This window comes from Tenrec ecaudatus, chromosome 5 (genome assembly GCF_050624435.1).
Source record: "Tenrec ecaudatus isolate mTenEca1 chromosome 5, mTenEca1.hap1, whole genome shotgun sequence".
Taxonomy (NCBI): domain Eukaryota; kingdom Metazoa; phylum Chordata; class Mammalia; order Afrosoricida; family Tenrecidae; genus Tenrec; species Tenrec ecaudatus.
In genome coordinates this window covers 76,867,753-76,880,891 of record NC_134534.1, presented here as the reverse complement: position 1 = coordinate 76,880,891, position 13,139 = coordinate 76,867,753, and the positions used below count along the sequence as shown (strand labels likewise).

At 41.1% G+C, this 13,139-nt stretch overlaps 1 protein-coding gene across 1 annotated transcript in view; it reads left to right on the top strand.

The window, feature by feature from the left end:
* Window positions 1–13,139, top strand: part of NKAIN3 (sodium/potassium transporting ATPase interacting 3) — a 384,353-nt gene that overhangs the window by 254,757 nt on the left and 116,457 nt on the right. The window lies entirely within an intron of this gene.

Below are 13,139 nucleotides of genomic sequence, written 5' to 3'. Positions count from 1 at the left end.
TGCAATTTATTTGAGAGATTAATTACTCACACAGGAGATAAGCATCATGTGACATTTTTATTGAAATGTGCTGACAAACCCATGTTTTCCAAAGGTCAGCTCTATGCAACTATAGAAGGTGTGGTGCTGAAAACCTTGGGGTAGAAAGCAAGGCTTCACATTTTACATTTACATTTCATGCAACTCCCATGCTAAAATAAATATTTTCATACATTTATTGGTGTGGGGTTTTTAGTAGAACACTTAATTGGTGTCCTGTAACAGTAAAATTTAAGAAAAATGTCACACATTTATTAGTGCAATCCTACCTTTCATTTGCAAGGTTTAGGCCTTTGCATTATCTAAAGGCTTCTGGTCCTCTCTGACCATCTTCAAGATTCTCTTTCAGTTAAATCAAAAGACACAACAGCAGGTGTTCATGTCGGGTATCTAGAATTGCATGGTTCCCTTGGCACTAATAAGAGCAGAGAACAAGTGAAGTCATGGATCAGCCCTTCCTCAATGAGAGGAATTGACATAGCAAATGTAACAATGGGCTCAAACCAAGGATCATGATGATGGAGCAGGATTAGGCCACATTTTGTCTTGTACATGAGGTCACAATACAAAACCCAAAATACAAACTCACTACCATGAAGTCAATGCCAGCTTATAGAACAGGGTAGAACTGCTCCTATGAGTTTCCGAGATTGCAACTCTTTACTGGGGTAGTGTGATAGGTAGGATTATTATGCCAACCTGGCCAATAACACAAGTGGGGTTAATAAGTTTGAAGATTAATTGAAGGGCAAAGAGATAAATGGCTTGGAAAGCCTCGCCTTTCCGTCTCTTGCTCTCTGATGATCAGACCAGTGTGTGGTTACCTTAGCAAGTTCTCTGCCTCAACTTGAAAGCTACACTACCTATGGGACTCCCAACCCATGGACTGGGTCACTATAGTTTGAGGTTCCTTCGAGACCTGCTTCACCGGACTGCTGGTGTATACATCACTTGAGCTGGGGACTGTCGGTCCCTGTCACCTGGCTGACTATTCGTGACCTGCCCTGCTGTTTGCTGCCTGTGGCCGGACTGCCTGTATTGCTCTACAGAAGGCTCAGCTGTCTGCTTCATAGACATGTGCCCAGCAGCCCTCAGAGTTGAAGGACTGCCAGTGTATTAAGTGTCTCACAGAAATAAGTTGAACTGGGCCATTTGTACTGCTCTGTGGACTGATTAGCTGTTTATTTCTTATGTTATATATATAAAACCATAAGTGTCCTGGTTTTGTTTCTCTAGAGAACCCTATCTAACACAGGTACAAAGCCCTGTCTTTCTCCCTCAGAGCACCTGGTAGTTTTAAACTGTTCACCTTACTCAGCCGATGCATAACCATTATGAGTCAATTCCACAGCAACTACCAACAGGAAGCAGGTTCAGGGACCAGGTCACAGATACACTACCAGAGCTGACAGCCACTTCTCCGGCTTATATTGTAAATGGTTTGGCTCCAGCTTGCTTCAAGATCACCAGGTGAAGTCCATGTTGGTGATGGCTCTATCATGAACTAATATCTTGAGATAGTTAGGAAACAGGGTTCATGAGCCAGGACCTGAACTTCAGTAGCATTTGCCTATTGAAAGAGCTAATAAAGACTTAAGACAAAAGTCAAACGGAGAGTACAGCCTAAATTTTTCAGCCAAGAAAGGTGAAGTGTGACAGGCACATTTGTTGTTTTGGGTGGTGTTACTTGTTGTCACTCCTGGCAACCGTAGGTCTCACAGTATATCACTGCTCCAGATGCTGTGATTGTAAAACAACAGAATGCCACACCTCTCTACTGTAGTTCCCGTGGTGGGGTTTAGACCACTAACTTTTAGGTTAACCAGCCAGGCAAACTTTTCTGTCACCTAGAGATCATGATCATTAATAGGAAAGAAATGCAGCTCCTAAACTCACTCACAGTCTCACTTGATTCTCAGACCTCTCTCTATTTGGTGGTATTCCTCCAAGATTTTCACTATTTGTTTTCTAAGAAAGCATGAGCAAAGAATTGCTGGATCCCCAAGTGTTAGGACCTTGTAAATGACATTGTGTATAATGAGCTGTCATTTATTTTTCATGAGTGTTTTCCTCCTTCCATCTTCACAAACTTGAAAATTCATTTAAGGTGTTTGCAGGAAATACTCTGCTTCTGCATGAAATGTGTTTTTTTGTTGTTGCTGTTTTCTTCTCTTGTTTTGTTTTGATTTTGTGCTTATTATTGCCTCTGCATGTCTGTCTAGATAAGACAGGCAGAATAAACAATCCAGAGGAGAAAACAACAGAACCAATGGTTACTGGGTGACACGGGGTCCAGGGACAAGGGAACAATAAGTGACCTAAAATCGATGGCAAAGAGGGCTTGGAATGCCTGGTGGGGCTTGATCAAGGGCAAGTGTACCCACGAGGAATTACTGAAATCTGAATGAGGGCCAAACATGATAGTGAGACAAGAGGAAAGTAAAAAGAAATAGAGGGGGAAAACTAGGATGCAAAGGGGATTCATAGAGGTCTAACTACTGGCATGAACTTATGTAAATATATTTATAATTAATGATAGGAAAATAGACCTATGTACATTTATTTATATGTTATGTATCAAGGTAGCAGACATGGAGCCTCTACTCAAGTACTCCCTCAACACAGGAGCACTTTGTTCTAAGAACCCAACATTCTGTGATGCTCACCTTCCTGACACAATCACTGAAGACAAAATGGGTGCATAAGCAAATATGGTGAGGAAAGCTGATGGTGACTGGCTATCAAAAGATACAGTGTCTGGGGTCTTAAAGGCCAGAAGATAAACAAATGGCCATCTAGCTGAGAAAAAACAAAGCCAACATGGAAGAAGAATGCCAGCCTGTCTGATCATGAGGTGTCAATGGAGTCAGGTATCAGGCATAAAAGACCCAGAACAATAAAATCTTATCAATGTGGATGAGGGGGAGTGCAGAGTGGAGACCAAAGCCAATGGTCACACGGAAGATGTCGACCAGTCAGGACGCAGTATAGCACAGATGAAACATACAACCTCCCTCTAGTTCTTTAATGCTTCCCACTATCCACCCCCACTATCATGACCCCAATTCTACCTTACAAATCTGACTAGACCAGAGCACATACACTGGTACAGACAAGAGCTTTCAATACAGGGAATCCAGGACAGATAAACCCCTCAGGATTAACAATGAGAGTGGTGATACCAGGAGGGGAAGGGGTAGGTGGGGGGAGTAAGGGAGAACTGATCACAATGATCTACATATAACCCCCTCTTAGAGGGATGGACAACAGAAAAGTGGGTGATGGAGACAGCAGTCAGTGTAAGACATGACATAATAATAATTTATAAATTATCAAGGGTTCATGAGGGAGGGAGAGAGGGGAGGTGGGGGGAGCATATGTATGAGCTGGTACCAAGGGCTCAAGTAAAAAGAAAATGTTTTGAAAATGATGATGGCAACATATGTATAAATGTACTTGACACAATAAATGCACGTATGAATTGTGATAAAAGCTGTATGAGCCCCAGTAAAATGATTTCTTTTAGAAAGAACAAAATAGAGACAAGAATATTATCTCCATTCAAGGCTATCTCAGGATTTTTAAAATCAGTAATTAACGATGTAATCGTGATCACAAATACTAAAATGGGCAGTAGATACTCATACTGTAGAGGCTGAGAATCCTAGTAAGATTTGCGCTTTCTTAAAATGCCTGTTAACTGTTCCGTGGGAATTATTTATTGTAAAGGTAAGCATGGCGTGTCTGGCATTGCGCTGTGATCCCACGACACAGCCTCATGCTTAGTGACCAGTGACTGGTAATTTCATTGCAACCCAGTTGTTGCTAGCGGCTGCCCAGGCTTCCCTGACTCATCACACCCTTCAGATTAGAGCAGGGTGGCCTTTTAGGACTTTCTTGGATGCATCTTAACAGAAGCAGACTGCCACAACTTTCCTTCTGTGGTACCTCTGGGTGGGTTTAAAACACGAATTTTTAGCTTAGTCATCAAGAACTGTTTATGTCTCCACCGCATCCCACACCTGCCCTCTATAGAAACCCAGTTTCAACTGTATTGCACAACATTCCTCACGTTTTCCATCTGTGTGTTTATTTGTAATTGAACAACTTCTTCCTTAGCTGGCCGATGTGATCAAATTAGATGCACTCTCAAATTCACGCTATTTATCAAAATTCAGTAAACCTTTAAGGCTAACCAAAGTTTCTGAACTTTGACTTCTGAGCCAAACAATCATTTGAAATTGTTTGTCTTAATAGGAACATGATCTACTCAATGACCCCCAAAGAGACTCAGTCATGTAGACATATAGACCTGCAGGAAGCTTGAGGGATTCTTACTATGAGACACTTCAAGCTTCCAAACCAAACTCACTGTAGTCACATCAATTCTGACCCACAGTGACTGTAGGAATCGAGTAGAACTGTCCCTTTGGGTTTCTGGGGCTGTAAATCTTTACAGGAACAGAAAGTCTCCTCTTGCTCCTGGGGAGGGCATGGTGGGTTTGGACCACTGTTCTTGTGGTGAGCAACCCAATGCGTGACCCACCGTGCACCAGGGCTCTGTGACTTCAAATTTAGACTTTAGATTTATTGTTATCATTTGCATATTTTCGTCAGGTGGCTACAGTGAGCAAGGTTCAGCCCCAGGGCTAATGGGATGATAAAACCGAGGATAAGCCCTCTTGACACCTAAACACTTGTCAGGAATGGTAGACTATATGGGCATGAAGATTTACTTTGGGGCATGGAGTGGTATATAAAGTTTTCAGAGAGAAGGGGAAGGCTGCATTTTGATTGTTTCTCTCAACTCCAGAGGATATGTCTGAGTAATGAGGAAGGAATTAGTGATTTTTCACTCACTTCCCTCACATTTATTCTGATTCATAATGACCCTGCAGGATTGAGAACGGACCCTGTGGGATTTCAAGACTGTAAAGCAAGAGGGGGAGCAGAATGCCTCATCTTCCTCTTACAGAGCAGCTGTGGTGTAGCTGAGATAACCCTCAAATTCTTCCATAATGATCTTTTGGAATGTGTGAATGTTATTTTCCCCTCAGGTATGGTCCACAGGTGTTTTAACTGGAGACAACCTGTCACTTAGATCTAGCATTGGAATATTGATTAATGACAGGGAAAGGGGGAAGGATTATTAACTGCATACATATATGTCTCCCCATTTACAAGGTGACAATGTTTAGGTGTAAAAATAGAAGTACCGTCACATTTTATTTTCTATTTTAATTTATGCAAAAATGCTGAAAATTAAAGCCAAGGAAATAATTTCTTGAGCCCTTGAGAAGGTGGGTTTTAGTCATCAGATAAAAATGTAAACAGACATCTAAGCCCTGCAGGCAGAGCCAGGCAATAATATTTTTTGTTCTTGAGGACACCAGGATTGCCTAGACTCTTTTAATGGAAAGAAAATGAGTGACTTTATTGGCATTCTTAGCTTTAGAAACTAGGAAGAGATTTCAGCATCCGCCAGGGACTTCTCCAGTCATGCTTCTGAGAAGCAGGGTCAAGGGCTTTGGCTCCAGGCCAGAGCATTAAAGAATGGGGGCATTTAAGACATACTTTTATCCCCTTCTAACCAGTATTGACTCTCATTTTTCTAGCAGGCTGGAATCTCCCAGCAATACAATTTCTGTAAAGTATGTAGTCTGTGAGTGTTTCTGGCCTCTTCCTCAAGGTTTAATAATCAGAACTTTTATATCACTAAGTTTATTTCCCTACTTATGCACACTCTCAAATTTCTCTTTGCGTCCAGCCCAACAGATGGTGCCAGAAGGTTGGTGGTTCAAACCCATCTCACCCCTGGTGGATTTGCGTCTGAATTGACTGGATAATACTGAGTTTGGTTATTTTTTTGTTGCCTGGATGCTAACCTGCTGCCAGGAGAGATCAATCCTTGGAGAAGGATATTATGCTTGGTAAAGTAGAAGGGCAGTGAAAAAGATAAAAAGGAAGGCCCTCAACAAACTGGATTGACACAGGGGCTGCAAGCATGGGCTCTAATGTAAGAATAATCGTGAGATGGCTCCGACCCAGGCAGGGGTCCATTCTGTGGTACACAGTGCTGCTGCGCTCAGCACAACTCAACCGCCCAGCCCCTGACAACAGCCATATAATGCACTGCTCTATTCAAATCGTTTAGCTGTTTGGTTTTGTTGTGGGGCAGAATGTCCGATGTTAAAAAGATCTTTATTCAGAGTAGAGCTATCCCATAGGTTTTCCTAGATTTCCTAATCTTTCTCCCATGAAGCTACTGCACGTTTGAAGCACCAACCTTTCAGTTAGTAGATACATACCCGTTGTTCCTCCAGGGCCATTCCTTTTGGTTGGTTGCATGAGGTTGGAATGCGCCAAACTTGCTGAAGGACACCAGACAGCACGCATCAAAAAGCCAGCCCACCATCACAAAGGAATGGATATAATCCTGTGTTGCTAATGGATTTAGGCTTCTTAAAACCGATTGTGTTAGCAGTTGTCAAATACTGCTTGATATAATTGAACTATAGAATTATATCATAAAAGTGTTAATAACATGGTTTAAAAAATAGATTGGCTACATTTTTTAAAGTCTCTTACCAACTAGTAATAAAAGAGAAATATCATTTCTGAAGCAGTTGTTCTTAATTTTTTAATTGTAAATAAAAAGAAGCAAATCATGTATAGAGATCTCATTCTGACTATTTTGTGAGGACCCTGTAAATGAAATTAGAAGTGGGTGTCATGGTGTAGGTCAAATGGTGCAAATTGTCTTCACTGCCCCCAGGGGTCATACACGTGGTGCAGTAAGTGAAATTTTCTAAGCTGCGCAGAAAGTGAAGACAGAGGAGATTTATTTCCATGTTCACATATGCATTTCCCTGTGCACCACCTGGAGGAGCCCCAGGGCAGTAGTGGTTCTGCTTAGGGCAACTAACCACCCACAGCTCTGTGGGAGAAAGTTGGGGCTTTCTACACCTGCAAAGAGTCTGTGTCTTGGAACCCAGACTGGACTCTAAGGCAGTCAGTTTGGTTTCATGTCCCACGATCACCCCCAAGTCCCTCCAAAGCCCAAAATCAAATACACTGATCGCAAGTCGACGCTGATTCATAGCAACCCTACAGGGCTGGTAGGGCTGGTCCCTGTGTGTTTCTGAGACTATAACTGTTTATGGAAGCAGAAAGCCCCATCTTTCTCTGTACTCCACCACCACCACCACCCAGCCCTTAGGTAATAAAAATTGTTTACACTCAACCACTAACCTAAAGGTTGGTAGTTTGAACCTACCAGTGACACCATGAAAGGATAGTGATCTGCTTCTGTAAAGATGACCAAAACCAAACTCCCTGCCACGGACTCAACACTGACTTGCAGTGACTCTGTTGGACAGGCTAGAACCTTCCTGTGACTTTTACTGGAGTAGAAAAAGGCCTGTCTTTCTCTTACGGAGCCCCTGGTGGTTTTGAACTCCCAACCTTTGAACACTATACTACCAGAGCTTCAATCCAAGAAAACCCTAAGAAGCCCCTCTACTCTGCTACCTGGGAGGTTACCAGAGTGGACTCAATGGCAAAAGGCTTGATAGTTTCAGTTCATCCCTCCCTCAAATTACTCATAAAAGACCGTCAATCAATATTATTAAATTAATGATTTTTTATAAATAAAGCTTAAGCTTATGACTATCATTTAGAAGAAAAAAATAAATAGAAAATCATTTATGACATATATATTCCCTGGCTCTACATTATCCTGAAATCACTAGTTCGACATGAAAAATATAGATCTCTAATGCGCGTGCTTATTTAATGGCTTAGGGTTTACAATGCATATACTACTGTTTGGCATAATATTCTCATATGTCTTCATAGGCATATCCTTTAATACTTTTAATATGTTTCTCAGCATATTAAAATGTTGTCTCATAAGTCCTGGTTTGACTTTTTCTCGAGTTCTTGGTATATTTAAATTTTAAGGGTCAGAAAAAAAAATCAAAGCAAAAGGAAGATTTTTCCTCCTTTCAGCTCGAGTCCTTTTGCTCTGTTCTCTCCATTCAGTATTGCATACCCTTAGCATTAAAAAAAATATGTTCCTTTGAAGAGTCCTCCAGAGATCCAGATTGCTGGAGAGAACCAGATGGGTAGTAGCTTTACAGTCCCAGGATGAAAGAAGTCACACAAATAAAGTTTATAATGCTAAGCAAGGCAAATCCTACTGAGAGAGTTCTCCAACCACTTTAACGGTATTTTATGCCATTTCTGTCCTCAGATTTTATGTCTAAAAGTTGGCAACTCAACCCACGTTGAGGAAAAATACAAACAGCAAAGGAAAGGAAGGAATATATATATATATATATGTTTGTATATATGTGAATATATATGTATACATATATACACATTATATATGCATTAGTGAGGCTATTTGAGAAAGAGAATCATCTCACAGATATGACTAGTTCATTATGTAGCTCAGGGGTAGCTATGCATATATTTACTTATATATGCATTTCTATTTCTTCCTGAAACTTTCACACCAAAGAGATAAACTATAACACCCCTCTAACCCTCCCCCTCCAGGGGGACAAACGACAGAAACATGAGGGAAGGGAGACAGCAGATTGCATAAGATATAATAATAATAATAATTTATCCAGGGGTTACAAGGGTGGGAGGGTGGGGAAGGGAGGGGAAAAATGAGGAGCTGATACCAAAGGCTCAAGTAGAAAGAAAATGTTTTGAGAATAATGATGGCAACATATATACAAATATGCTTGATACAATGAACGTATGGATTGTTACAAGAGCTGTAAGAGCCCCCGATAAAATGGGTTATTTTTGAAAAAGAAAGAAAGTGCACCCATCTACTACAGCAAGGTGCTTGTGGTGGGTAAAGTAATGGCCCCTAATGATATGCATGTCCTAATCCCTGGAATTTATAGATGTGTTGCTTTACAGAGCAGAAGGGACTTTGCAGATGTGATTAGTATTAAGAACCTTGAGCTAGCCAAGATTAGTCAGGATTTTCTAAATAAACCCAGTATAATCACAATATAATTACAAGAATGGGCTTTCATGAGTTGGAATTAACCTGGCCATAACTAACATCAACAACAGAACCCCAGAAAAAGATGTATCCCCCCCAGTGAAATGTGTGCTGAATTCCTGTCCCCCAGAACTATAGGATAATGAATTTATGTTGTTGCAAGCTACTACGGCAATTTGTTTCAGCAGCAATAAAAATAGGAGAGTGGTGTGTGAGTGTGAGTGTGTGTGTATGTGTGTGTGTGTGTGTGTGTGTGTGTGTTTCCTGGCTTCTAAGATGAAAGCATCCCGGGTCTCCTAAACCGAACTACTGCTGTAAGAAGGAACGTGTATACTTCCTCTATACCATTGCTGTAAGTGTGAACACTTGTACACACTTCTGCCAAAAAGGAAGCACGCGTCCACACACACAGAACTTAGGGAAGAAGGAACATTTCTACACACACACACACTGCTCTGGAAGAGGGAGCAACTGTATACACTTTAACCTGTTGTAGCAAGTGGGATCCCTGGAGCACAGGCTACACTGCTACCTCCTGCCTTCCCAGCTAGTGTGGACACGAATACACAAGCTACTGCCCTATGCAAATGGAAGGTCCTGCACAAAGGAAGAGAGATGGTAGACTATCTTATTAGTCATTAGAGATCCAAAACTTTATGAGAAAGGTCCTCACACTTATAATTAAGAATTTATTTAAAGCACTTTATGAATTCACAAAACAGGATTATTTCTATGCCAAATTAATGCTGTCACTGCCAAGGCAAAAACTGAAACACAAAGTCAAATGTCTCAAATGTTCAAAGCATTGGCCTGGCTGACATAGCAGGGCATCCTTGGCCTCCACCGTTGCTCTGATTCAATGTATTTACATTTCTTCCTTGAGCTTTTGTAAGAAAAGACATCCTTGTGTATAGAAGGCATATTGAGTGATTTTTCCAGGGCTACTAAATATTATGCCTCAACATAAAGAAACAAAACCCATGTAAAGAAAACCCCACAACTGGCCTCAGAGGCAGCATGATGATAAACAGACAAAATAGTTAAGTTGTCCAGGATTTCAGTGTACTTAGGTCTACAATCAACATCCATAGAGGCAGCAGTCCGGACATCAACAGCATATTGCACTGGGAAAATCTACTGCAAGAGCCATCTTTAAGTATTTTAAAGGAAAGATGTCACTTTGAGTATGACATTGTGTCAGGTCTTTTTAATTACCTCATATGCATGGGAAAGCTGAACAGCGAACAAATAAGACTGAAGAATAATCGATGCATTTGAATTGTGGTGTTGGTAAAGTATATTGAAGTGAACTGCCAAGTGAAAATGAAGATGTCTACTCCTTAGATCAGAGCACAACAGAGGACAGCACGGAACAGACAATGTGGGGAGTGCAGCCAGCTTGACCTCCCCACAGGTGGGCAAAATAAGAGAAAAGTACAGCAGATCACCAATGGAAGCAAAGGCTCAAAGTTCCTGCAGAATCCTGAAAGCAGACTTCTTACATGGGGGGAAGCACTAGGTACCTCATCTGAACTGGTTGGGGAATATTCACAAAGATCAGCAGTTAGATCTGGAACTATGTGCATGGGCTTGATTATTTGTTTTTATTTCTTTTCGATGTCTAGCTATATAAGATTGGGAGGATAAACAATCCAAAGGAGGCAGCAACAAGACTGATGGTTGGGGTGGGGAGGGGGTCATGGTAGAAGAGGAGAGTTGGAGGGGAGCAGCGCTGAGCCAATAACATTATGGGCAGGGGAAGAGCAAGGGACCTAAAATCCATGGCAAGAAGGGGGTAGAGTTCCTGCTGGTGATTAACCAATTGTAATGTATCCTCAAGGAATTTCAAAGAGGCAAACAATGGGTGAGCATGATAGTGTGGCGGGTGGTGGGGGGGAGAGACAGGGGGGTAGAAATAAAGGATAGAACTTGGAAGTAGAAATTTTATTTATCTAAGTATAAATATAGATATGTATATACCTACACATACAAATATATAAAGATGAGTGCATTTGTCAGAATATATATATATATATAAAATAAGGAAGCAGATGGACTTTGGGCCTCTATTTAAATCTTACCTCACTACAAGAACGATTTGTTCTAATAATTGTCGGTGTATGATATTGATCTTCCCAACAGCATTGCTGAAGACAAAGGCTGATGGTGCTCAGCTATCAAAAGAAATAGCATCTGGGGACTTAAAGACTTAAAGTTAAACAATTGGACATTTAGTAGGGAAACAACAAAGCCCACATGGAAGAAGTACACCAGCCTGTGTGATCATGAAGTCGACAGGAAGAGGTATCAAAAGCTCAAAACAAACAATCAAATTGATGTGACAAAGCTTGGACAAAGTGGAGACCCCAAACTACCCTGTAAAATAATTGGAGAGTCCCTCACAGTAGAGCCATATGGAAGGGATCATATATCCAGGGTGCAGCACAGCACTGATGAAACACATTCTGCCCTCTAGTTCTTTAATATTTCTACCCCGTACTCTTACGGCCTTAGTTTTCCCTCACTAATCATGCTAGATGTTCAGCTGTACACTTGCACAATCAAGATCTTTTGATGCACAGACTCCAAGATCAACAACCCCCTCAGAAACAATAAAAGAGTAGCAATTCCCTGAAGGTTCAGGAAGAGAAAAGGGGGAAGGGGGAACTGATAGCCTTGATGAAAGTATTACCTTACTCGAGGGGAATGAACAATGCAATCATAGGTGAATGGATACATTGGACAGTGTAAGATATGGAAATAATAATATATATTAACGGTCAATGGGAATTGTAGGATGGGGGCAGGAGGGGTTAAAGGGGAGCTGAAATCAAGGAGTTCAAGAAGAAAGAACGTATATTGAAAGTTATGAGGCAACAATTGTACAATTATACTTAATCTAATGAAAATATGGATCATAATAATGTCTGTAATATTCCCAAATAAAACATTTCCCCAAAAGGGGGTGTGTGTGTGAGAAATCCTCTTGGAAGAAGTAGAACCAGAATACTTTTTAGAGACAAGGATGCCAAGACTTAGGTTCTCAGGAGAGACCATTCTCCAGAGAAGAACATCATGTTTGGGAAACTAAAAGGTCGGCAAAAATGAAGACTCTCAATGAGCTATTAGCATTGCAGAGCTCAAGCATAACACTGAGTGTGAGGATGGCACAAGACTAGGCTACTAGAAGTTCATTCTGCTGTCAGAGGGGTAGAATCAACTATGAATCAGAACTGACTCAACAGCACTTACCAACACAAAAACATTAAATGTAAAACTGGGTAGGACATGAGTATATCTACAGAACAAAATAGTTCATAGAAACAGTACTCATGCAGTAGCAGGTTTTTTGTGCTGCCAACATGGTACCTGTAAGAAGACGTATTAGTCAGGGTAGACTAGAGAAACAAATTCAGAGGGACTCAAATATATATGTATAAGAAAGCTTTATATTCAAGAGTAGTTTGAATATTGAGAAAACATTTTGGCCCAGTCCAGATCAAGTCCATAAGGCTGGTATTAGCACATATGTTCGATACCACTCTATAAAGTCCTCTTCAGACTCACAGGACACATGCATTGAGGCCAAATGAAGGAAGATCACAGGCCAGTGGGTGCAGTCTGTGGTTCCAGTGGCAGTAGAAGCATCTCAGTGCTGGCAGGAGACACCACGTGGCTCCTCCAATTCCCAGGGAATGGGGTCTATCTATGTAGTGCCATGAGTATTGTCAGTAGAGCATCTCTCAGGGAACGAGCAGAGAGAGTGTGTCTCCCACCTCTAAGGAGGAAATACAGGAGTTCCCAGAATCCTCAGGAGATTCTGCCCACACAGAAGGGTCATTGCCTATGACCTGATTGACAGACTAGACTCTACCCCTTTACTCTTAATCCTCTCAAGTCCTAAATTGACACCAGATTATGTAACTACCACAGACCACCCCTTGTCAATTTGTCACTTTCACATAGCTCTTTAGTCATATAGAATTTCAAACAAATAATGATAAAATCATGTCTGTACCTAATAGGATAAAACTAGAATGCATGAAATTCAAAAATGTGCCACCCTCATTAA